We start from the raw sequence: 25,717 nt of genomic DNA on the forward strand, positions 1-25,717 counted from the left end.
AAAAAGTTAAGCCTAATCGAGCGTGGTGCAAAAAACGAAAATTTCAAAATTTTTGTTCTTTTCTGTCTAAATTTTATTTTTTCAATATTGTATCAAATTTTTGGACTCAGAACAATTCCAACGAGCCCAAAACGACTTCTGTAGCTTCAGTGTTCGTGGAGTAATCATCAGTTGAAATTTTGGGGGGAGCTGAAATTCGGCCATTTTGGAACAAAATCGACCTAAAAGCTAACTTTTAAGTTAGTGCAATTTTTTTCTTGCACTTTTCATAAAATGGGGTGCTCTCTGTTGTCGCAGAGTGCATTCAAAGAAACTTATCAAATAGATTTGAAAACTTACCTATTTAATAAGTTTATCACAACAATTAGGCTAGAAGCATCTATCAGTATCCTGGCTGGTATTCGACCATATGCCACTAACGTTGAGTGAGCGGCTATCATGCCATAGATGGTCATCTAAGACACCCTGTACACGCTCCGTAGGTTTTGACCAGCCGATTTGGCCATAAAACTCATTGGGCCAAAAAAATTCTCAAAATTGTCAATTTTTCAAATTTTGTTTGAATTGCATAAATTGTATCATGAGCGTGCAAAATTTTACATGGTATAAGAGCATATTTCTACTCTCGCGCGAGGGCGAGTGTTTTAAAAGTAATGTACATAGTTATATGCTAGTCAGGATAAAAATGGAAGCGGAATTACTCAAATGCCTAAGGCAGAACCGCAGATTCTGTCTTTGTCTACATCGTTAAGCCCATGTCGTATGTAACGGCACAAATGCAGATGGTTATAATGTAGTCTACTGTACTCTTACGATAGATTTACTAGCCAGCAGGGGAGTTTTGTTAGGGCGAAGTGTCATTATGGCTACCTCTTTTCAACTTTCCCCCTTGACCTTTCATAAGTTGGTCCGGGAGCAACCCAGCTCTCAACCCAGTCGGATAAATATAAATTTTTATGATGCGAGCTGTTTTTTCATTGTTGTGTTCAAGGCATGTACCAAAATTAGGAAAAGGTTTAGTTATCGCTTCTCGGCCTTTTGGCTAAAATCATGTGTAGTATCTGTTCTTGTCAGCTTAATATCTGGCATGCTGGGCATAGCCTGGCACCAATATTAAACTGATTTTTACTTCCCGAGTTAACACCGAAACTTGCTTCAGTTGACTCACGGATTGTCCCGGTCTTACACTACCATCGGGAGCAGTCCACCTGAAAATTCTGAACCTGCAAATTACCTTAATAGAGTGAAGATGTCAGTATGAAGAGTCTAATTGAGCCTGGTGAATTGCGCGAACGGCCATAACTTGCCCAAAAACTTAAGACTTCCAAATTTTTCTATTTCTATCGTAAGACCATCGTCAAATCTTGGGGGACTGAGAAAATGAACCAATTTGGTCGAACCAGTTCAAAGTTATGAGTTCTTGAAAGCTCGGTGATGCCAAAAAGTTAAGCCTAATCGAGCGTGGTGCAAAAAACGAAAATTTCAAAATTTTTGTTCTTTTCTGTCTAAATTTTATTTTTTCAATATTGTATCAAATGTTTGGACTCAGAAAAATTCCAACGAGCCCAAAACGACTTCTGTAGCTTCAGTGTTCGTGGAGTAATCATCAGTTGAAATTTTGGGGGGAGCTGAAATTCGGCCATTTTGGAACAAAATCGACCTAAAAGCTAACTTTTCAGTTAGTGCAATTTTTTTTCTTGCATTTTTCATAAAATGGGGTGCTCTCTGCTATCGCAGAGTGCATTCAAAGAAAACTTATCAAATAGATTTGAATACTTACCTATTTTATAAGTTTATCACAACAATTAGGCTAAAAGCATCTATCAGTATCCTGGCTGGTATTCGACCATATGCCACTAACGTTGAGTGAGCGGCTATCATGCCATAGATGGTCATCTAAGACACCCTGTACACGCTCCGTAGGTTTTGACCAGCCGATTTGGCCATAAAACTCATTGGGCCAAAAAAATTCTCAAAATTGTCAATTTTTCAAATTTTGTTTGAATTGCATAAATTATAACGTGAGCGTGCAAAATTTTACATGGTATAAGAGCATATTTCTACTCTCGCGCGAGGGCGAGTGTTTTAAAAGTAATGTACATAGTTATATGCTAGTCAGGATATAAATGGAAGCGGAATTACTCAAATGCCTAAGGCAGAACCGCAGATTCTGTCTTTGTCCACATCGTTAAGCCCATGTCGTATGTAACGGCACAAACGCAGATGGTTATAACGTAGTCTACTGTACTCTTACGATATATTTACTAGCCAGCAGGGGAGTTTTGTTAGGGCGAAGTGTCGTTATGGCTACCTCTTTTCAACTTTCCCCCTTGACCTTTCATAAGTTGGTCCGGGAGCAACCCAGCTCTCAACCCAGTCGGATAAATATAAATTTTTATGATGCGAGCTATTTTTTCATTGTTGTGTTCAAGGCATGTACCAAAATTAGGAAAAGGTTTAGTTATCGCTTCTCGGCCTTTTGGCTAAGATCATGTGTAGTATCTGTTCTTGTCAGCTTAATATCTGGCATGCTGGGCATAGCCTGGCACCAATATTAAACTGATTTTTACTTCCCGAGTTAACACCGAAGCTTGCTTCAGTTGACTCACGGATTGTCCCGGTCTTACACTACCATCGGGAGCAGTCCACCTGAAAATTCTGAACCTGCAAATTACCTTAATAGAGTGAAGATGTCAGTATGAAGAGTCTAATTGAGACTGGTGAATTGCGCGAACGGTCATAACTTGCCCAAAAAACTTAAGACTTCCAAATTTTGCTATTTCTATCGTAAGACCATCGTCAAATCTTGGGGGACTGAGAAAATGAACCAATTTCGTCGAGCCAGTTCAAAGTTATGAGTTCTTGAAAGCTCGGTGATGCCAAAAAGTTAAGCCTAATCGAGCGTGGTGCAAAAACGAAAATTTCAAAATTTTTGTTCTTTTCTGTCTAAATTTTATTTTTTCAATATCGAATCACAATTTTTGACTCAGAGCAATTCCAACGAGCCCAAAACGACTTCTTTAGCTTCAGTGTTCGTGGAGTAATCATCAGTTGAAAATTTGGGGGGAGCTGAAATTCGGCCATTTTGGAAGACAATCGACCTAAAAGCTAACTTTTAAGTTAGTGCAATTTTTTTCTTGCATTTTTCATAAAATGGGGTGCTCTCTGTTGTCGCAGAGTGCATTCAAAGAAACTTATCAAATAGATTTGAAACCTTACCTATTTAATAAGTTTATCACAACAATTAGGCTAAAAGCATCTATCAGTATCCTGGCTGGTATTCGACCATATGCCACTAACGTTGAGTGAGCGGCTATCATGCCATAAATGGTCATCTAAGACACCCTGTACACGCTCCGTAGGTTTTGACCAGCCGATTTGGCCATAAAACTCAACGGGCCAAAAAAATTCTGAAAATTGTCAATTTTTCAAATTTTGTTTGAATTGCATAAATTATATCGTGAACGTGCAAAATTTTACATGGTATAAGAGCATATTTCTACTCTCGCGCGAGGGCGAGTGTTTTAAAAGTAATGTACATAGTTATATGCTAGTCAGGATATAAATGGAAGCGGAATTACTCAAATGCCTAAGGCAGAACCGCAGATTCTGTCTTTGTCCACATCGTTAAGCCCATGTCGTATGTAACAGCCCAAACGCAGATGGTTATAACGTAGTCTACTGTACTCTTACGATAGATTTACTAGCCAGCAGGGGAGTTTTGTTAGGGCGAAGTGTCATTATGGCTACCTCTTTTCAACTTTCCCCCTTGACCTTTCATAAGTTGGTCCGGGAGCAACCCAGCTCTCAACCCAGTCGGATAAATATAAATTTTTATGATGCGAGCTGTTTTTTCATTGTTGTGTTCAAGGCATGTACCAAAATTAGGAAAAGGTTTAGTTATCGCTTCTCGGCCTTTTGGCTAAACTCATGTGTAGTATCTGTTCTTGTCAGCTTAATATCTGGCATGCTGGGCATAGCCTGGCACCAATATTAAACTGATTTTTACTTCCCGAGTTAACACCGAAGCTTGCTTCAGTTGACTCACGGATTGTCCCGGTCTTACACTACCATCGGGAGCAGTCAACCTGAAAATTCTGAACCTGCAAATTACCTTAATAGAGTGAAGATGTCAGTATGAAGAGTCTAATTGAGCCTGGTGAATTGCGCGAACGGCCATAACTTGCCCAAAAACTTAAGACTTCCAAATTTTTCTATTTCTATCGTAAGACCATCGTCAAATCTTGGGGGACTGAGAAAATGAACCAATTTGGTCGAACCAGTTCAAAGTTATGAGTTCTTGAAAGCTCGGTGATGCCAAAAAGTTAAGCCTAATCGAGCGTGGTGCAAAAAACGAAAATTTCAAAATTTTTGTTCTTTTCTGTCTAAATTTTATTTTTTCAATATTGTATCAAAATTTTGGACTCAGAACAATTCCAACGAGCCCAAAACGACTTCTGTAGCTTCAGTGTTCGTGGAGTAATCATCAGTTGAAATTTTGGGGGGAGCTGAAATTCGGCCATTTTGGAAGAAAATCGACCTAAAAGCTAACTTTTCAGTTAGTGCAATTTTTTTTCTTGCATTTTTCATAAAATGGGGTGCTCTCTGCTATCGCAGAGTCCATTCAAAGAAAGCTTATCAAATAGATTTGAATACTTACCTATTTAATAAGTTTTTCACAACAATTAGGCTAAAAGCATCTATCAGTATCCTGGCTGGTATTCGACCATATGCCACTAACGTTGAGTGAGCGGCTATCATGCCATAGATGGTCATCTAAGACACCCTGTACACGCTCCGTAGGTTTTGACCAGCCGATTTGGCCATAAAACTCATTGGGCCAAAAAAATTCTCAAAATTGTCAATTTTTCAAATTTTGTTTGAATTGCATAAATTATAAGTGAGCGTGCAAAATTTTACATGGTATAAGAGGGCGAGTGTTTTAAAAGTAATGTACATAGTTATATGCTAGTCAGGATATAAATGGAAGCGGAATTACTCAAATGCCTAAGGCAGAACCGCAGATTCTGTCTTTGTCCACATCGTTAAGCCCATGTCGTATGTAACGGCACAAACGCAGATGGTTATAATGTAGTCTACTGTACTCTTACGATAGATTTACTAGCCAGCAGGGGAGTTTTGTTAGGGCGAAGTGTCATTATGGCTACCTCTTTTCAACTTTCCCCCTTGACCTTTCATAAGTTGGTTGGGAGCAACCCAGCTCTTAACCCAGTCGGATAAATATAAATTTTTATGATGCGAGCTGTTTTTTCATTGTTGTGTTCAAGGCATGTACCAAAATTAGGAAAAGGTTTAGTTATCGCTTCTCGGCCTTTTGGCTAAGATCATGTGTATTATCTGTTCTTGTCAGCTTAATATCTGGCATGCTGGGCATAGCCTGGCACCAATATTAAACTGATTTTTACTTCCCGAGTTAACACCGAAGCTTGCTTCAGTTGACTCACGGATTGTCCCGGTCTTACACTACCATCGGGAGCAGTCCACCTGAAAATTCTGAACCTGCAAATTACCTTAATAGAGTGAAGATGTCAGTATGAAGAGTCTAATTGAGCCTGGTGAATTGCGCGAACGGCCATAACTTGCCCAAAAACTTAAGACTTCCAAATTTTTCTATTTCTATCGTAAGACCATCGTCAAATCTTGGGGGACTGAGAAAATGAACCAATTTGGTCGAACCAGTTCAAAGTTATGAGTTCTTGAAAGCTCGGTGATGCCAAAAAGTTAAGCCTAATCGAGCGTGGTGCAAAAAACGAAAATTTCAAAATTTTTGTTCTTTTCTGTCTAAATTTTATTTTTTCAATATTGTATCAAAATTTTGGACTCAGAACAATTCCAACGAGCCCAAAACGACTTCTGTAGCTTCAGTGTTCGTGGAGTAATCATCAGTTGAAATTTTGGGGGGAGCTGAAATTCGGCCATTTTGGAAGAAAATCGACCTAAAAGCTAACTTTTCAGTTAGTGCAATTTTTTTTCTTGCATTTTTCATAAAATGGGGTGCTCTCTGCTATCGCAGAGTCCATTCAAAGAAAGCTTATCAAATAGAATTGAATACTTACCTATTTAATAAGTTTATCACAACAATTAGGCTAAAAGCATCTATCAGTATCCTGGCTGGTATTCGACCATATGCCACTAACGTTGAGTGAGCGGCTATCATGCCATAGATGGTCATCTAAGACACCCTGTACACGCTCCGTAGGTTTTGACCAGCCGATTTGGCCATAAAACTCATTGGGCCAAAAAAATTCTCAAAATTGTCAATTTTTCAAATTTTGTTTGAATTGCATAAATTATAAGTGAGCGTGCAAAATTTTACATGGTATAAGAGGGCGAGTGTTTTAAAAGTAATGTACATAGTTATATGCTAGTCAGGATATAAATGGAAGCGGAATTACTCAAATGCCTAAGGCAGAACCGCAGATTCTGTCTTTGTCCACATCGTTAAGCCCATGTCGTATGTAACGGCACAAACGCAGATGGTTATAATGTAGTCTACTGTACTCTTACGATAGATTTACTAGCCAGCAGGGGAGTTTTGTTAGGGCGAAGTGTCATTATGGCTACCTCTTTTCAACTTTCCCCCTTGACCTTTCATAAGTTGGTTGGGAGCAACCCAGCTCTTAACCCAGTCGGATAAATATAAATTTTTATGATGCGAGCTGTTTTTTCATTGTTGTGTTCAAGGCATGTACCAAAATTAGGAAAAGGTTTAGTTATCGCTTCTCGGCCTTTTGGCTAAGATCATGTGTATTATCTGTTCTTGTCAGCTTAATATCTGGCATGCTGGGCATAGCCTGGCACAAATATTAAACTGATTTTTACTTCCCGAGTAAACACCGAAGCTTGCTTAAGTTGACTCACGGATTGTCCCGGTCTTACACTACCATCGGGAGCAGTCCACCTGAAAATTCTGAACCTGCAAAATACCTTAATAGAGTGAAGATGTCAGTATGAAGAGTCTAATTGAGCCTGGTGAATTGCGCGAACGGCCATAACTTGCCCAAAAAACTTAAGACTTCCAAATTTTTCTATTACTATCGTAAGACCATCGTCAAATCTTGGGGGACTGAGAAAATGAAGCAATTTCGTCGAACCAGTTCAAAGTTATGAGTTCTTGAAAGCTCGGTGATGCCAAAAAGTTAAGCCTTATCGAGCGTGGTGCAAAAAACGAAAATTTCAAAATTTTTGTTCTTTTCTGTCTAAATTTTATTTTTTCAATATCGTATCACAATTTTGGACTCAGAACAATTCCAACGAGCCCAAAACGACTTCTTTAGCTTCAGTGTTCGTGGAGTAATCATCAGTTGAAATTTTGGGGGGAGCTGAAATTCGGCCATTTTGGAAGAAAATCGACCTAAAAGCTAACTTTTAAGTTAGTGCAATTTTTTTCTTGCACTTTTCATAAAATGGGGTGCTCTCTGCTGTCGCAGAGTGCATTCTAAGAAACTTATCAAATAGATTTGAAAACTTACCTATTTAATAAGTTTATCACAACAATTAGGCTAAAAGCATCTATCAGTATCCTGGCTGGTATTCGACCATATGCCACTAACGTTGAGTGAGCGGCTATCATGCCATAGATGGTCATCTAAGACACCCTGTACACGCTCCGTAGGTTTTGACCAGCCGATTTGGCCATAAAACTCATTGGGCCAAAAAAATTCTCAAAATTCTCAATTTTTCAAATTTTGTTTGAATTGCATAAATTATTTCATGAGCGTGCAAAATTTTACATGGTATAAGAGCATATTTCTACTCTCGCGCGAGGGCGAGTGTTTTAAAAGTAATGTACATAGTTATATGCTAGTCAGGATATAAATGGAAGCGGAATTACTCAAATGCCTAAGGCAGAACCGCAGATTCTGTCTTTGTCTACATCGTTAAGCCCATGTCGTATGTAACGGCACAAATGCAGATGGTTATAATGTAGTCTACTGTACTCTTACGATAGATTTACTAGCCAGCAGGGGAGTTTTGTTAGGGCGAAGTGTCATTATGGCTACCTCTTTTCAACTTTCCCCCTTGACCTTTCATAAGTTGGTCCGGGAGCAACCCAGCTCTCAACCCAGTCGGATAAATATAAATTTTTATGATGCGAGCTGTTTTTTCATTGTTGTGTTCAAGGCATATACCAAAATTAGGAAAAGGTTTAGTTATCGCTTCTCGGCCTTTTGGCTAAAATCATGTGTAGTATCTGTTCTTGTCAGCTTAATATCTGGCATGCTGGGCATAGCCTGGCACCAATATTAAACTGATTTTTACTTCCCGAGTTAACACCGAAGCTTGCTTCAGTTGACTCACGGATTGTCCCGGTCTTACACTACCATCGGGAGCAGTCCACCTGAAAATTCTGAACCTGCAAATTACCTTAATAGAGTGAAGATGTCAGTATGAAGAGTCTAATTGAGCCTGGTGAATTGCGCGAACGGCCATAACTTGCCCAAAAACTTAAGACTTCCAAATTTTTCTATTTCTATCGTAAGACCATCGTCAAATCTTGGGGGACTGAGAAAATGAACCAATTTGGTCGAACCAGTTCAAAGTTATGAGTTCTTGAAAGCTCGGTGATGCCAAAAAGTTAAGCCTAATCGAGCGTGGTGCAAAAAACGAAAATTTCAAAATTTTTGTTCTTTTCTGTCTAAATTTTATTTTTTCAATATTGTATCAAAATTTTGGACTCAGAACAATTCCAACGAGCCCAAAACGACTTCTGTAGCTTCAGTGTTCGTGGAGTAATCATCAGTTGAAATTTTGGGGGGAGCTGAAATTCGGCCATTTTGGAAGAAAATCGACCTAAAAGCTAACTTTTCAGTTAGTGCAATTTTTTTTCTTGCATTTTTCATAAAATGGGGTGCTCTCTGCTATCGCAGAGTGCATTCAAAGAAAACTTATCAAATAGATTTGAATACTTACCTATTTAATAAGTTTATCACAACAATTAGGCTTTCAAATAATTTATTAACGATGGTAATTACAAATTACAAAAAAGGAAAGCAATTAGTTACACATATTTAGTTACAGTTAGCAGAAAAGAAATACGACATCAAATGTAATATAATACACCATGAAGATAATCATTTTATGGAATGGAACCAAGTTTTTTGAGATATTCAGATGTATCTTGACACCATGATGATATCAGCTTAGCTACAATGTATTTCATGCCTATTACATTTTCTTCAACAAGCAGATCTTTTATTGAATTGAAATTAAGTTTTTCTTTAAAAGTAGAGCAGTTTTCACAAGCGAAAAACAAATGTTGCATGGTTTCGAACTCTCTTTCACAAGAGTAACAAAGGGGGTGGTCCACCAAATTTTTAATCCATTTCCTGGGCTTATCCAGATAACTGTTTAAGAAAAATAAGTAGAGAATGTTTTTATCTAGAGGGGTGAACTTTTTATGTTTCCATATTTTGGTTAGGAATTGAAAAATCAAAGATTTGTCTGATAGATTAAGATCCGGGTAGAAATTCGCAATTTTTCTAGCTATAACCTTCGTTTTATAATTTGGAAGCATCAATTCTGCATAAAGACTAGACATGTTCATCTTCATAGGATTAATTACTTTTCCATTTTGAACTAGCTGAAAACTATCTCGAGCAAACTCGAGAATGAAAATGTTTTTTTTAATTAAGAAATTTTTGAAGGATCTGAAAATCTTAGATTTTTTGAAGTAGATCAATTCTTTGTTGCTACCCAAGGTATTAAGTAGGGATACCATGTCGAAAATTTTTGCAGCCGCAATATAAAAATTTAAATTTTTGAAGCCTGTGCCTCCATCATTGAATGGAAGGTATAAGATCTGCTTGTTGATTGAATGTTTTCCTCCAAGCCATACACTGTTAATCAATTTCATTTCTAACCTATCAATGAAAGTTTTTGTCAACTCCAAGTGCCTCATCACATATACGAGTCTTGAGGTCACAAAAGTCTCAATATTCAGGCTTCGCGCCCGGAGAGTCATACATTTTAAGCTGAATTTAGCTGAATTATTAATCGTATCTTCCAATATCTTGGTTTTAATTTTCAATGAATCATTCAAGCTTAAGCGTATGCCTAATAATTTAAGGGATGATACTTTCTTCAACTGTTTAGGCACGAAACCTAAACTCAGAACGTTGGTTTTATCTACATTTATAGCGAGTTTTGATACCAAATTGAACTTATTGATTTCATCAAGTAAATTTCCGATACAAGCGCGTTTAATGAAAACACTAATATCATCGGCGTAGGCCACAATTTTAAGTGCTTGGTTGGATTTGATAGAATTATTATAGCGTATGGCTTGGAGTAAAGGTTCCATTCCTAAAATGAACAAAAGCGCCGAAAGAGGGCATCCTTGTTTAATCCCATTGTCGACTCTAATTGATCGTGATAGGTAGCCACCTATTTCTATCATCGCTTTGGTATCAGTATATATGATGGATATCAAAGAAGTTATGATTTCTGGACAGCCTATGGCTGTTAAAACGTTCAAAATGTAATCACGGTCCATACGGTCAAAAGCCTTACTGAAATCGATGGCTACCACACAATTAGATTTTCCGAGTTTTTCTTGAGCTAATCTAGCCCTAATTATGGCTGTATGAATACTGCGCTTTGGCAAATAAGCAAGTTGATGTTTGCGTATTAGATTATTTAAAGGGTCTCTTAAACGAGATGCCAGAACATGGGAAAGAATTTTGAGATCAGTGTTAAGGAGGCTTATTGGTCGGAATTCGTCCACATTTAAACTGTTTTCAATTTTTGGGATGAGTTTTATTATTGAAATGAGAAACGACCTAGGTGCCGCTTTATTGTAGCACATCGAGTTAAATAATTCAGCGAGCAACGGAGCGAAAAAATTTGAGTGGCTTTTGTACAAGTCTGAAGTAAGACCATCAGATCCAGGTGCGCTATTTTTATTTAATTTATTTATAGCTTGCTTCACTTCCTCTTCACCTATTGGCGAATTATTAAACATTTTGGTAATTTTCTTTATTCGTTTTGAATTCCGCAGCTTAAAAACATTCAAAAGCTCCTCCCTAGGTGCGTAGTTGGCGTCAGCAACCGTTTTTTTATAGTAAATATTGGAGTAAAAGCTCGAGAATTCGTTCAAAATTTCATCAATGTCATTGGAAATTTCACCACTTTTCAGCTTTATTTGCTTAATACTTTTATTAACTTTGAAGTAACTTAGCAGTGATTTAAGCGCACCCGAATCACCATGGTTGAGGTCTAAATAAAATCCACGAATGGACTTAAATTTGGTCCTCAAGTCCATCTCATCTCGGAGAGAAGAGAAAGGACAGTTGGCCTGTCTAGAGGCCAACTGGGGCTGTCTGGTTGTCTCTGAATTGATGGAATGTATATCTGCAGGCTTACTACTTTGTATGTAGGGGGCAATATTTTTATTCAATTGTCTATGGCCATTAATGCATAAAAAACGCAACCAGTCACGAAGTCTGGCTTTAAATTTGTCGTATGTCCCTGATAATGGCAGTTTCAGAGACTCATCAGACAGCCCCTGGAGTGTTTCTACCAGTTCTGAAGGCTTATTGTGCTCTCTAACTACGTTATAATTCAATTTCCAGTAACTTTGGCCATTTACATGCATAAAATCTTGAAAATTTGAAAAACATGCATGTAATGCATTATGGTCGCTATAATTTGTGTATAATGTAGTCAAGGTCGTTATTTCGTCAATTTTATTGCTGAAAATGTAGTCTAGACGCGATTCGGATTTTGATTTTTGGTCAAAATGGGTGGGATACACTTTGTTCCAGACCTTGAAAAGGTCAAAGCATCCAATTGATTCGAAAATGTTGCAAATTATGTGATATCTTTGGACCCGCCGGTCACTACGATGTAACGCAAGATTGCATAATCCAGAACTTGATCGGCAGTTAAAATCACCCCCAACCAAAATCAATGTATCTCTCCGTTGCTCGGCTAATTTGTTAGCTAGGCCAGTAAGGACTGAGTAGTCCTTGCTGAGGGGATTGATATATATAGAGCAGTAAATGCTGCCAGATTCTGACTCTTTCAGAGCCAAAGCCGTATGGCTTTGGTAAAAACTCTGAATTTTCCATTTATTGGGAAATAATAAAAGTAAGCCTCCTGAGTTATTTTGGCTGCATGGCTGGATTAGATAATTCAATTTATAGCTGGTCAAAATGGCCTTATGCTTTGAGCTTAATACATACAATTTTGTTTCTTGTAACGCTATAACGTAGTCATGATGTAATTTCCCCCCATGTTTTGGCTTATTCAGGTCAACCAGGATGCCTAGAAGTTTGAGGTGATTACCTAGACCTCTACAGTTTAATGTATAAAAGCACGTCATGACTAGATTATAAGTCTGTTGGAAATAATTTTGCATGCGAATTTGGATAGTTAAAGATAGCCGGTTTCATAATATTATTCGGGGTTCTATGAGTAAAGACCTAATGGGGTTTTACTATCACCACCACCAAAATCAACGTATCTCGCCGTTGCCTATCATGCTTTCTAGCTAGGGCAGTAAGGACTGAAAAGTCCTTACTGTGGGGATTGATGCAAATAGAGCAGTATATACTGCCAGATTCTGACTTTGTCAATGCCGAAACTTTTCGGATTTGGTAAAATCTCTGAAAATTCCAGTTTTCGCTTGAGTAAAAATTCAAAATTTCTAACTTACACTGTTTGCATGTTTGGAATGAATTATACAGTTTAAAATTGATCAAGATGGCGTTTTCTTTTAAGCTTAATACATACAGTTTTGATTCTAGAAATGCTATAACGTAGTCCTGTCGTACTTTTCTTTCAAAATTTGGCTTGCTGAGGTCAATAAAGATGCAATTCATACTGATGTGGTCCTTATAACCTCTAGGACGTTCTGAAAACAGGTACGTCTTGACTAAGTTATAAGTTTTTCCTATGCAAATCGCATGCAAAGTTACTAATTTCGTCTTAGCCGTTATTACGATGTAAGTCAAGGTTAAATGTACGAGTAAGTGATGTCTTGCATTACCCATCCCCAAGAAAACTTTCTCGTCTCTCCGGTGTCCAGTCAAACAATCGACTAGACCACCAAGGTCTGAAAAGGCTTTGGTGAGGAGATTGACACACCTCTTGCAGCAAACGTTGCATGATACAAAAATTTTAAAGGTCAAAGCATTTTGACTTTCAAAAAATGTGTTAAAATTCCAATTAAGGGTAGAAAATGTAGACAATAGTACTGAACTATGCAAACTGCCTGTCTGGAGTTTAAAGCTCAGACTTCTATTAACGAAAAAGACTGTTTTTTTAGAGGTTAGAGCGTCTAGTTTTTTAAACTTTAGACCTAAAATGTAGTGTTTATGCGACGTTTTCCCACGTTCTGGCTTTCTTATTGGAACAAGGATGCCTAGAGATTTCAGCTTCTCAGTGAAACCGCTGCTCTTTAGAAATTTAAAGCACAACATTATGAAAAAGTTTATGTATGAGAAGTTTTTAGACTCGATACCTGTTGTTCTCTTTTTTGCAGTTTTGATGGAGTCTGCTTCTCCGCGTCTGGGCTGCTGTGTCGTCTCTGTGATTTCTGGCGGCTGAACGCCCCACTCCTTCTGAGGCTACTGCGCGCCTTCATCACATGCCAGTCCTCCTCAGCCATTCCTCAACCGCAGATTCTGTCTTTGTCCACATCGTTAAGCCCATGTCGTATGTAACGGCACAAACGCAGATGGTTATAACGTAGTCTACTGTACTCTTACGATAGATTTACTAGCCAGCAGGGGAGTTTTGTTAGGGCGAAGTGTCATTATGGCTACCTCTTTTCAACTTTCCCCCTTGACCTTTCATAAGTTGGTCCGGGAGCAACCCAGCTCTCAACCCAGTCGGATAAATATAAATTTTTATGATGCGAGCTGTTTTTTCATTGTTGTGTTCAAGGCATGTACCAAAATTAGGAAAAGGTTTAGCTATCGCTTCTCGGCCTTTTGGCTAAGATTATGTGTAGTATCTGTTCTTGTCAGCTTAATATCTGGCATGCTGGGCATAGCCTGGCACCAATATTAAACTGATTTTTACTTCCCGAGTTAACACCGAAGCTTGATTCAGTTGACTCACGGATTGTCCCGGTCTTACACTACCATCGGGAGCAGTCCACCTGAAAATTCTGAACCTGCAAGTTATCTTAATAGAGTGAAGATGTCAGTATGAAGAGTCTAATTGAGCCTGGTGAATTGCGCGAACGGCCATAACTTGCCTAAAAAACTTAAGACTTCCAAATTTTTCTGTTTCTATCGTAAGACCATCGTCAAATCTTGGGAGACTGAGAAAATGAACCAATTTGGTCGAACCAGTTCAAAGTTATGAGTTCTTGAAAGCTCGGTGATGCCAAAAAGTTAAGCCTAATCGAGCGTGGTGCAAAAAACGAAAATTTCAAAATTTTTGTTCTTTTCTGTCTAAATTTTATTTTTTCAATATCGTATCACAATTTTGGACTCAGAACAATTCCAACGAGCCCAAAACGACTTCTTTAGCTTCAGTGTTCGTGGAGTAATCATCAGTTGAAATTTTGGGGGGAGCTGAAATTCGGCCATTTTGGAAGAAAATCGACCTAAAACCTAACTTTTAAGTTAGTGCAATTTTTTTCTTGCATTTTTCATAAAATGGGGTGCTCTCTGCTGTCGCAGAGTGCATTCAAAGAAACTTATCAAATAGATTTGAAAACTTACATACTTAATAAGTTTATCACAACAATTAGGCTAAAAGCATCTATCAGTATCCTGGCTGGTATTCGACAATATGCCACTAACGTTGAGTGAGCGGCTATCATGCCATAGATGGTCATCTAAGACACCCTGTACACGCTCCGTAGGTTTTGACCAGCCGATTTGGCCATAAAACTCATTGGGCCAAAAAAATTCTGAAAATTGTCAATTTTTCAAATTTTGTTTGAATTGCATAAATTATAACGTGAGCGTGCAAAATTTTACATGGTATAAGAGCATATTTCTACTCTCGCGCGAGGGCGAGTGTTTTAAAAGTAATGTACATAGTTATATGCTAGTCAGGATATAAATGGAAGCGGAATTACTCAAATGCCTAAGGCAGAACCGCAGATTCTGTCTTTGTCCACATCGTTAAGCCCATGTCGTATGTAACGGCACAAACGCAGATGGTTATAATGTAGTCTACTGTACTCTTACGATAGATTTACTAGCCAGCAGGGGAGTTTTGTTAGGGCGAAGTGTCGTTATGGCTACCTCTTTTCAACTTTCCCCCTTGACCTTTCATAAGTTGGTCCGGGAGCAACCCAGCTCTCAACCCAGTCGGATAAATATAAATTTTTATGATGCGAGCTGTTTTTTCATTGTTGTGTTCAAGGCATGTACTAAAATTAGGAAAAGGTTTAGTTATCGCTTCTCGGCCTTTTGGCTAAGATCATGTGTAGTATCTGTTCTTGTCAGCTTAATATCTGGCATGCTGGGCATAGCCTGGCACCAATATTAAACTGATTTTTACTTCCCGAGTTAACAGCGAAGCTTGCTTCAGTTGACTCACGGATTGTCCCGGTCTTACACTACCATCGGGAGCAGTCCACCTGAAAATTCTGAACCTGCAAATTATCTTAATAGAGTGATGATGTCAGTATGAAGGAGACTAATTGAGCCTGGTGAATTGCGCGAACGGCCATAACTTGCCCAAAAAACTTAAGACTTCCAAATTTTTCTATTTCTATCGTAAGACCATCGTCAAATCTTGGGGGACTGAGAAAATGAACCAATTTGGTCGAACCAGTTCAAAGTTATGAGTTCTTGAAAGCTCGGTGATGCCAAAAAGTTAAGCCTAATCGAGCGTGGTGCAAAAAACGAAAATTTCAAAATTTTTGTTCTTTTCTGTCTAAATTTTATTTTTTCAATATCGTATCACAATTTTGGACTCAGAACAATTCCAACGAGCCCAAAACGACTTCTTTAGCTTCAGTGTTCGTGGAGTAATCATCAGTTGAAATTTTGGGGGGAGCTGAAATTCGGCCATTTTGGAAGAAAATCGACCTAAAACCTAACTTTTAAGTTAGTGCAATTTTTTTCTTGCATTTTTCATAAAATGGGGTGCTCTCTGCTGTCGCAGAGTGCATTCAAAGAAACTTATCAAATAGATTTGAAAACTTACCTACTTAATAAGTTTATCACAACAATTAGGCTAAAAGCATCTATCAGTATCCTGGCTGGTATTCGACCATATGCCACTAACGTTGAGTGAGCGGCTCTCATGCCATAGATGGTCATCTAAGACACCCTGTACACGCTCCGTAGGTTTTGACCAGCCGATTTGGCCATAAAACTCATTGGGCCAAAAAAATTCTGAAAATTGTCAATTTTTCAAATTTTGTTTGAATTGCATAAATTATAACGTGAGCGTGCAAAATTTTACATGGTATAAGAGCATATTTCTACTCTCGCGCGAGGGCGAGTGTTTTAAAAGTAATGTACATAGTTATATGCTAGTCAGGATATAAATGGAAGCGGAATTACTCAAATGCCTAAGGCAGAACCGCAGATTCTGTCTTTGTCCACATCGTTAAGCCCATGTCGTATGTAACGGCACAAACGCAGATGGTTATAATGTAGTCTACTGTACTCTTACGATAGATTTACTAGCCAGCAGGGGAGTTTTGTTAGGGCGAAGTGTCGTTATGGCTACCTCTTTTCAACTTTCCCCCTTGACCTTTCATAAGTTGGTCCGGGAGCAACCCAGCTCTCAACCCAGTCGGATAAATATAAATTTTTATGATGCGAGCTGTTTTTTCATTGTTGTGTTCAAGGCATGTACTAAAATTAGGAAAAGGTTTAGTTATCGCTTCTCGGCCTTTTGGCTAAGATCATGTGTAGTATCTGTTCTTGTCAGCTTAATATCTGGCATGCTGGGCATAGCCTGGCACCAATATTAAACTGATTTTTACTTCCCGAGTTAACAGCGAAGCTTGCTTCAGTTGACTCACGGATTGTCCCGGTCTTACACTACCATCGGGAGCAGTCCACCTGAAAATTCTGAACCTGCAAATTATCTTAATAGAGTGATGATGTCAGTATGAAGGAGACTAATTGAGCCTGGTGAATTGCGCGAACGGCCATAACTTGCCCAAAAAACTTAAGACTTCCAAATTTTTCTATTTCTATCGTAAGACCATCGTCAAATCTTGGGGGACTGAGAAAATGAACCAATTTGGTCGAACCAGTTCAAAGTTATGAGTTCTTTAAAGCTCGGTGATGCCAAAAAGTTAAGCCTAATCGAGCGTGGTGCAAAAAACGAAAATTTCAAAATTTTTGTTCTTTTCTGTCTAAATTTTATTTTTTCAATATCGTATCACAATTTTGGACTCAGAACAATTCCAACGAGCCCAAAACGACTTCTTTAGCTTCAGTGTTCGTGGAGTAATCATCAGTTGAAATTTTGGGGGGAGCTGAAATTCGGCCATTTTGGAAGAAAATCGACCTAAAACCTAACTTTTAAGTTAGTGCAATTTTTTTCTTGCATTTTTCATAAAATGGGGTGCTCTCTGCTGTCGCAGAGTGCATTCAAAGAAACTTATCAAATAGATTTGAAAACTTACCTACTTAATAAGTTTTTCACAACAATTAGGCTAAAAGCATCTATCAGTATCCTGGCTGGTATTCGACCATATGCCACTAACGTTGAGTGAGCGGCTATCATGCCATAGATGGTCATCTAAGACACCCTGTACACGCTCCGTAGGTTTTGACCAGCCGATTTGGCCATAAAACTCATTGGGCCAAAAAAATTCTGAAAATTGTCAATTTTTCAAATTTTGTTTGAATTGCATAAATTATAACGTGAGCGTGCAAAATTTTTCATGGTATAAGAGCATATTTCTACTCTCGCGCGAGGGCGAGTGTTTTAAAAGTAATGTACATTGTTATATGCTAGTCAGGATTAAAATGGAAGCGGAATTACTCAAATGCCTAAGGCAGAACCGCAGATTCTGTCTTTGTCCACATCGTTAAGCCCATGTCGTATGTAACGGCACAAACGCAGATGGTTATAATGTAGTCTACTGTACTCTTACGATAGATTTACTAGCCAGCAGGGGAGTTTTGTTAGGGCGAAGTGTCGTTATGGCTACCTCTTTTCAACTTTCCCCCTTGACCTTTCATAAGTTGGTCCGGGAGCAACCCAGCTCTCAACCCAGTCGGATAAATATAAATTTTTATGATGCGAGCTGTTTTTTCATTGTTGTGTTCAAGGCATGTACCAAAATTAGGAAAAGGTTTAGTTATCGCTTCTCGGCCTTTTGGCTAAGATCATGTGTAGTATCTGTTCTTGTCAGCTTAATATCTGGCATGCTGGGCATAGCCTGGCACCAATATTAAACTGATTTTTACTTCCCGAGTTAACAGCGAAGCTTGCTTCAGTTGACTCACGGATTGTCCCGGTCTTACACTACCATCGGGAGCAATCCACCTGAAAATTCTGAACCTGCAAATTATCTTAATAGAGTGAAGATGTCAGTATGAAGAGTCTAATTGAGCCTGGTGAATTGCGCGAACGGCCATAACTTGCCCAAAAAACTTAAGACTTCCAAATTTTTCTATTTCTATCGTAAGACCATTGTCAAATCTTGGTGGACTGAGAAAATGAACCAATTTGGTCGAACCAGTTCAAAGTTATGAGTTCTTGAAAGCTCGGTGATGCCAAAAAGTTAAGCCTAATCGAGCGTGGTGCAAAAAACGAAAATTTCAAAATTTTTGTTCTTTTCTGTCTAAATTTTATTTTTTCAATATCGAATCACAATTTTGGACTCAGAACAATTCCAACGAGCCCAAAACGACTTCTTTAGCTTCAGTGTTCGTGGAGTAATCATCAGTTGAAATTTTGGGGGGAGCTGAAATTCGGCCATTTTGGAAGAAAATCGACCTAAAACCTAACTTTTAAGTTAGTGCAATTTTTTTCTTGCATTTTTCATAAAATGGGGTGCTCTCTGCTGTCGCAGAGTGCATTCAAAGAAATTTATCAAATAGATTTGAAAACTTACCTACTTAATAAGTTTATCACAACAATTAGGCTAAAAGCATCTATCAGTATCCTGGCTGGTATTCGACCATATGCCACTAACGTTGAGTGAGCGGCTATCATGCCATAGATGGTCATCTAAGACACCTTGTACACGCTCCGTAGGTTTTGACCAGCCGATTTGGCCATAAAACTCATTGGGCCAAAAAAATTCTGAAAATTGTCAATTTTTCAAATTTTGTTTGAATTGCATAAATTATAACGTGAGCGTGCAAAATTTTACATGGTATAAGAGCATATTTCTACTCTCGCGCGAGGGCGAGTGTTTTAAAAGTAATGTACATAGTTATATGCTAGTCAGGATTAAAATGGAAGCGGAATTACTCAAATGCCTAAGGCAGAACCGCAGATTCTGTCTTTGTCCACATCGTTAAGCCCATGTCGTATGTAACGGCACAAACGCAGATGGTTATAATGTAGTCTACTGTACTCTTACGATAGATTTACTAGCCAGCAGGGGAGTTTTGTTAGGGCGAAGTGTCGTTATGGCTACCTCTTTTCAACTTTCCCCCTTGACCTTTCATAAGTTGGTCCGGGAGCAACCCAGCTCTCAACCCAGTCGGATAAATATAAATTTTTATGATGCGAGCTGTTTTTTCATTGTTGTGTTCAAGGCATGTACCAAAATTAGGAACAGGTTTAGTTATCGCTTCTCGGCCTTTTGGCTAAGATCATGAGTAGTATCTGTTCTTGTCAGCTTAATATCTGGCATGCTGGGCATAGCCTGGCACCAATATTTAACTGATTTTTACTTCCCGAGTTAACACCGAAGCTTGCTTCAGTTGACTCACGGATTGTCCCGGTCTGACACTACCATCGGGAGCAGTCCACCTGAAAATTCTGAACCTGCAAATTATCTTAATAGAGTGAAGATGTCAGTATGAAGAGTCTAATTGAGCCTGGTGAATTGCGCGAACGGCCATAACTTGCCCAAAAAACTTAAGACTTCCAAATTTTTCTATTTCTATCGTAAGACCATCGTCAAATCTTGGGAGACTGAGAAAATGAACCAATTTGGTCGAACCAGATCAAAGTTATGAGTTCTTGAAAGCTCGGTGATGCCAAAAAGTTAAGCCTAATCGAGCGTGGTGCAAAAAACGAAAATTTCAAAATTTTTGTTCTTTTCTGTCTAAATTTTATTTTTTCAATATCGTATCACAATTTTGGACTCAGAACAATTCCAACTAGCCCAAAACGACTTCTTTAGCTTCAGTGTTCGTGGAGTAATCATCAGTTGAAATTTTGGGGGGAGCTGAAATTCGGCCATTTTGGAAGAAAATCGACCTAAAACCTAACTTTTAAGTTAGTGCAATTTTTTTCTTGCGTTTTTCATAAAATGGGGTGCTCTCTGCTGTCGCAGAGTGCATTCAAAGAAACTTATCAAATAGATTTGAAAACTTACCTACTTAATAAGTTTATCACAACAATTAGGCTAAAAGCATCTATCAGTATCCTGGCTGGTATTCGACCATATGCCACTAACGTTGAGTGAGCGGCTATCATGCCATAGATGGTCATCTAAGACACCCTGTACACGCTCCGTAGGTTTTGACCAGCCGATTTGGCCATAAAACTCATTGGGCCAAAAAAATTCTCAAAATTGTCATTTTTTCAAATTTTGTTTGAATTGCATAAATTATAACGTGAGCGTGCAAAATTTTACATGGTATAAGAGCATATTTCTACTCTCGCGCGAGGGCGAGTGTTTTAAAAGTAATGTACATAGTTATATGCTAGTCAGGATATAAATGGAAGCGGAATTACTCAAATGCCTAAGGCAGAACCGCAGATTCTGTCTTTGTCCACATCGTTAAGCCCATGTCGTATGTAACGGCACAAACGCAGATGGTTATAATGTAGTCTACTGTACTCTTACGATAGATTTACTAGCCAGCAGGGGAGTTTTGTTAGGGCGAAGTGGCGTTATGGCTACCTCTTTTCAACTTTCCCCCTTGACCTTTCATAAGTTGGTCCGGGAGCAACCCAGCTCTCAACCCAGTCGGATAAATATAAATTTTTATGATGCGAGCTGTTTTTTCATTGTTGTGTTCAAGGCATGTACCAAAATTAGGAAAAGGTTTAGTTATCGCTTCTCGGCCTTTTGGCTAAGATCATGTGTAGTATCTGTTCTTGTCAGCTTAATATCTGGCATGCTGGACATAGCCTGGCACCAATATTAAACTGATTTTTACTTCCCGAGTTAACACCGAAGCTTGCTTCAGTTGACTCACGGATTGTCCCGGTCTTACACTACCATCGGGAGCAGTCCACCTGAAAATTCTGAACCTGTAAATTATCTTAATAGAGTGAAGATGTCAGTATGAAGAGTCTAATTGAGCCTGGTGAATTGCGAGAACGGCCATAACTTGCCCAAAAAACTTAAGACTTCCAAATTTTTCTATTTCTATCGTAAGACCATCGTCAAATCTTGGGGGACTGAGAAAATGAACCAATTTGGTCGAACCAGTTCAAAGTTATGAGTTCTTGAAAGCTCGGTGATGCCAAAAAGTTAAGCCTAATCGAGCGTGGTGCAAAAAACGAAAATTTCAAAATTTTTGTTCTTTTCTGTCTAAATTTTATTTTTTCAATATCGTATCACAATTTTGGACTCAGAAAAATTCCAACGAGCCCAAAACGACTTCTTTAGCTTCAGTGTTCGTGGAGTAATCATCAGTTGAAATTTTGGGGGGAGCTGAAATTCGGCCATTTTGGAAGAAAATCGACCTAAAACCTAACTTTTAAGTTAGTGCAATTTTTTTCTTGCATTTTTCATAAAATGGGGTGCTCTCTGCTGTCGCAGAGTGCATTCAAAGAAACTTATCAAATAGATTTGAAAACTTACCTACTTAATAATTTTATCACAACAATTAGGCTAAAAGCATCTATCAGTATCCTGGCTGGTATTCGACCATATGCCACTAACGTTGAGTGAGCGGCTATCATGCCATAGATGGTCATCTAAGACACCCTGTACACGCTCCGTAGGTTTTGACCAGCCGATTTGGCCATAAAACTCATTGGGCCAAAAAAATTCTCAAAATTGTCAATTTTTCAAATTTTGTTTGAATTGCATAAATTATAACGTGAGCGTGCAAAATTTTACATGGTATAAGAGCATATTTCTACTCTCGCGCGAGGGCGAGTGTTTTAAAAGTAATGTACATAGTTATATGCTAGTCAGGATTAAAATGGAAGCGGAATTACTCAAATGCCTAAGGCAGAACCGCAGATTCTGTCTTTGTCCACATTGTTAAGCCCATGTCGTATGTAACGGCACAAACGCAGATGGTTATAATGTAGTCTACTGTACTCTTACGATAGATTTACTAGCCAGCAGGGGAGTTTTGTTAGGGCGAAGTGTCGTTATGGCTACCTCTTTTCAACTTTCCCCCTTGACCTTTCATAAGTTGGTCCGGGAGCAACCCAGCTCTCAACCCAGTCGGATAAATATAAATTTTTATGATGCGAGCTGTTTTTTCATTGTTGTGTTCAAGGCATGTACCAAAATTAGGAAAAGGTTTAGTTATCGCTTCTCGGCCTTTTGGCTAAGATCATGTGTAGTATCTGTTCTTGTCAGCTTAATATCTGGCATGCTGGGCATAGCCTGGCACCAATATTAAACTGATTTTTACTTCCCGAGTTAACACCGAAGCTTGCTTCAGTTGACTCACGGATTGTCCCGGTCTTACACTACCATCGGGAGCAGTCCACCTGAAAAATCTGAACCTGCAAGTTATCTTAATAGAGTGAAGATATCAGTATGAAGAGTCTAATTGAGCCTGGTGAATTGCGCGAACGGCCATAACTTGCCCAAAAAACTTAAGACTTCCAAATTTTTCTATTTCTATCGTAAGACCATCGTCAAATCTTGGGGGACTGAGAAAATGAACCAATTTGGTCGAACCAGTTCAAAGTTATGAGTTCTTGAAAGCTCGGTGATGCCAAAAAGTTAAGCCTAATCGAGCGTGGTGCAAAAAACGAAAATTTCAAAATTTTTGTTCTTTTCTGTCTAAATTTTATTTTTTCAATATCGTATCACAATTTTGGACTCAGAACAATTCCAACGAGCCCAAAACGACTTCTTTAGCTTCAGTGTTCGTGGAGTAATCATCAGTTGAAATTTTGGGGGGAGCTGAAATTCGGCCATTTTGGAAGAAAATCGACCTAAAACCTAACTTTTAAGTTAGTGCAATTTTTTTCTTGCATTTTTCATAAAATGGGGTGCTCTCTGCTGTCGCAGAGTGCATTCAAAGAAACTTATCAAATAGATTTGAAAACTTACCTACTTAATAAGTTTATCACAACAATTAGGCTAAAAGCATCTATCAGTATCCTGGCTGGTATTCGACCATATGCCACTAACGTTGAGTGAGCGGCTATCATGCCATAGATGGTCATCTAAGACACCCTGTACACGCTCCGTAGGTTTTGACTAGCCGATTTGGCCATAAAACTCATTGGGCCAAAAAAAATTCTGAAAATTGTCAATTTTTCAAATTTTGTTTGAATTGCATAAATTATAACGTGAGCGTGCAAAATTTTACATGGTATAAGAGCATATTTCTACTCTCGCGCGAGGGCGAGTGTTTTAAAAGTAATGTACATAGTTATATGCTAGTCAGGATATAAATGGAAGCGGAATTACTCAAATGCCTAAGGCAGAACCGCAGATTCTGTCTTTGTCCACATCGTTAAGCCCATGTCGTATGTAACGGCACAAACGCAGATGGTTATAATGTAGTCTACTGTACTCTTACGATAGATTTACTAGCCAGCAGGGGAGTTTTGTTAGGGCGAAGTGTCGTTATGGCTACCTCTTTTCAACTTTCCCCCTTGACCTTTCATAAGTTGGTCCGGGAGCAACCCAGCTCTCAACCCAGTCGGATTAATTTAAATTTTTATGATGCGAGCTGTTTTTTCATTGTTGTGTTCAAAGCATGTACCAAAATTAGGAAAAGGTTTAGTTATCGCTTCTCGGCCTTTTGGCTAAGATCATGTGTAGTATCTGTTCTTGTCAGCTTAATATCTGGCATGCTGGGCATAGCCTGGCACCAATATTAAACTGATTTTTACTTCCCGAGTTAACAGCGAAGCTTGCTTCAGTTGACTCACGGATTGTCCCGGTCTTACACTACCATCGGGAGCAGTCCACCTGAAAATTCTGAACCTGCAAATTATCTTAATAGAGTGAAGATGTCAGTATGAAGAGTCTAATTGAGCCTGGTGAATTGCGCGAACGGCCATAACTTGCCCAAAAAACTTAAGACTTCCAAATTTTTCTATTTCTATCGTAAGACCATCGTCAAATCTTGGGGGACTGAGAAAATGAACCAATTTGGTAGAACCAGTTCAAAGTTATGAGTTCTTGAAAGCTCGGTGATGCCAAAAAGTTAAGCCTAATCGAGCGTGGTGCAAAAAACGAAAATTTCAAAATTTTTGTTCTTTTCTGTCTAAATTTTATTTTTTCAATATCGTATCACAATTTTGGACTCAGAACAATTCCAACGAGCCCAAAACGACTTCTTTAGCTTCAGTGTTCGTGGAGTAATCATCAGTTGAAATTTTGGGGGGAGCTGAAATTCGGCCATTTTGGAAGAAAATCGACCTAAAACCTAACTTTTAAGTTAGTGCAATTTTTTTCTTGCATTTTTCATAAAATGGGGTGCTCTCTGCTCTCGCAGAGTGCATTCAAAGAAACTTATCAAATAGATTTGAAAACTTACCTACTTAATAAGTTTATCACAACAATTAGGCTAAAAGCATCTATCAGTATCCTGGCTGGTATTCGACCATATGCCACTAACGTTGAGTGAGCGGCTATCATGCCATAGATGGTCATCTAAGACACCCTGTACACGCTCCGTAGGTTTCGACCAGCCGATTTGGCCATAAAACTCATTGGGCCAAAAAAATTCTGAAAATTGTCAATTTTTCAAATTTTGTTTGAATTGCATAAATTATAACGTGAGCGTGCAAAATTTTACATGGTATAAGAGCATATTTCTACTCTCGCGCGAGGGCGAGTGTTTTAAAAGTAATGTACATAGTTATATGCTAGTCAGGATTAAAATGGAAGCGGAATTACTCAAATGCCTAAGGCAGAACCGCAGATTCTGTCTTTGTCCACATCGTTAAGCCCATGTCGTATGTAACGGCACAAACGCAGATGGTTATAATGTAGTCTACTGTACTCTTACGATAGATTTACTAGCCAGCAGGGGAGTTTTGTTAGGGCGAAGTGTCGTTATGGCTACCTCTTTTCAACTTTCCCCCTTGACCTTTCATAAGTTGGTCCGGGAGCAACCCAGCTCTCAACCCAGTCGGATAAATATAAATTTTTATGATGCGAGCTGTTTTTTCATTGTTGTGTTCAAGGCATGTACCAAAATTAGGAAAAGGTTTAGTTATCGCTTCTCGGCCTTTTGGCTAAGATCATGTGTAGTATCTGTTCTTGTCAGCTTAATATCTGGCATGCTGGGCATAGCCTGGCACCAATATTAAACTGATTTTTACTTCCCGAGTTAACACCGAAGCTTGCTTCAGTTGACTCACGGATTATCCCGGTCTGACACTACCATCGGGAGCAGTCCACCTGAAAATTCTGAACCTGCAAATTATCTTAATAGAGTGAAGATGTCAGTATGAAGAGTCTAATTGA

At 38.6% G+C, this 25,717-nt stretch overlaps 15 non-coding genes across 15 annotated transcripts; all 15 read left to right on the forward strand.

Annotated features, from left to right (window-relative positions):
* Positions 1–1,022: 1,022 nt before the first annotated feature.
* On the forward strand, positions 1,023–1,213 carry LOC134849692 (U2 spliceosomal RNA). The gene has a single exon (XR_010163704.1). It is a non-coding gene; the product is annotated as a U2 spliceosomal RNA (small nuclear RNA).
* Positions 1,214–2,463: 1,250 nt separating this feature from the next.
* Positions 2,464–2,654, forward strand: LOC134849352 (U2 spliceosomal RNA). The gene has a single exon (XR_010163375.1). It is a non-coding gene; the product is annotated as a U2 spliceosomal RNA (small nuclear RNA).
* Positions 2,655–3,902: 1,248 nt separating this feature from the next.
* Positions 3,903–4,093, forward strand: LOC134849757 (U2 spliceosomal RNA). Its single transcript, XR_010163764.1, has one exon. It is a non-coding gene; the product is annotated as a U2 spliceosomal RNA (small nuclear RNA).
* A 1,226-nt stretch (positions 4,094–5,319) lies between these two features.
* LOC134849504 (U2 spliceosomal RNA) lies at positions 5,320–5,510 on the forward strand. Its single transcript, XR_010163521.1, has one exon. It is a non-coding gene; the product is annotated as a U2 spliceosomal RNA (small nuclear RNA).
* Positions 5,511–6,736: 1,226 nt separating this feature from the next.
* On the forward strand, positions 6,737–6,927 carry LOC134849636 (U2 spliceosomal RNA). Its single transcript, XR_010163650.1, has one exon. It is a non-coding gene; the product is annotated as a U2 spliceosomal RNA (small nuclear RNA).
* Positions 6,928–8,176: 1,249 nt separating this feature from the next.
* LOC134849605 (U2 spliceosomal RNA) lies at positions 8,177–8,367 on the forward strand. The gene has a single exon (XR_010163620.1). It is a non-coding gene; the product is annotated as a U2 spliceosomal RNA (small nuclear RNA).
* A 5,575-nt stretch (positions 8,368–13,942) lies between these two features.
* Positions 13,943–14,133, forward strand: LOC134849684 (U2 spliceosomal RNA). The gene has a single exon (XR_010163696.1). It is a non-coding gene; the product is annotated as a U2 spliceosomal RNA (small nuclear RNA).
* A 1,249-nt stretch (positions 14,134–15,382) lies between these two features.
* Positions 15,383–15,573, forward strand: LOC134849398 (U2 spliceosomal RNA). The gene has a single exon (XR_010163418.1). It is a non-coding gene; the product is annotated as a U2 spliceosomal RNA (small nuclear RNA).
* A 1,250-nt stretch (positions 15,574–16,823) lies between these two features.
* On the forward strand, positions 16,824–17,014 carry LOC134849399 (U2 spliceosomal RNA). The gene has a single exon (XR_010163419.1). It is a non-coding gene; the product is annotated as a U2 spliceosomal RNA (small nuclear RNA).
* Positions 17,015–18,264: 1,250 nt separating this feature from the next.
* On the forward strand, positions 18,265–18,455 carry LOC134849414 (U2 spliceosomal RNA). The gene has a single exon (XR_010163433.1). It is a non-coding gene; the product is annotated as a U2 spliceosomal RNA (small nuclear RNA).
* A 1,249-nt stretch (positions 18,456–19,704) lies between these two features.
* LOC134849657 (U2 spliceosomal RNA) lies at positions 19,705–19,895 on the forward strand. The gene has a single exon (XR_010163670.1). It is a non-coding gene; the product is annotated as a U2 spliceosomal RNA (small nuclear RNA).
* A 1,249-nt stretch (positions 19,896–21,144) lies between these two features.
* On the forward strand, positions 21,145–21,335 carry LOC134849505 (U2 spliceosomal RNA). Its single transcript, XR_010163522.1, has one exon. It is a non-coding gene; the product is annotated as a U2 spliceosomal RNA (small nuclear RNA).
* A 1,249-nt stretch (positions 21,336–22,584) lies between these two features.
* Positions 22,585–22,775, forward strand: LOC134849353 (U2 spliceosomal RNA). Its single transcript, XR_010163376.1, has one exon. It is a non-coding gene; the product is annotated as a U2 spliceosomal RNA (small nuclear RNA).
* Positions 22,776–24,025: 1,250 nt separating this feature from the next.
* Positions 24,026–24,216, forward strand: LOC134849400 (U2 spliceosomal RNA). The gene has a single exon (XR_010163420.1). It is a non-coding gene; the product is annotated as a U2 spliceosomal RNA (small nuclear RNA).
* A 1,249-nt stretch (positions 24,217–25,465) lies between these two features.
* Positions 25,466–25,656, forward strand: LOC134849592 (U2 spliceosomal RNA). Its single transcript, XR_010163608.1, has one exon. It is a non-coding gene; the product is annotated as a U2 spliceosomal RNA (small nuclear RNA).
* The last annotated feature ends 61 nt before the right edge of the window (positions 25,657–25,717 follow it).

The sequence above is a fragment of the Symsagittifera roscoffensis genome, chromosome 6 (genome assembly GCF_963678635.1).
Source record: "Symsagittifera roscoffensis chromosome 6, txSymRosc1.1, whole genome shotgun sequence".
Classification (NCBI taxonomy): Eukaryota; Metazoa; Xenacoelomorpha; order Acoela; family Convolutidae; genus Symsagittifera; species Symsagittifera roscoffensis.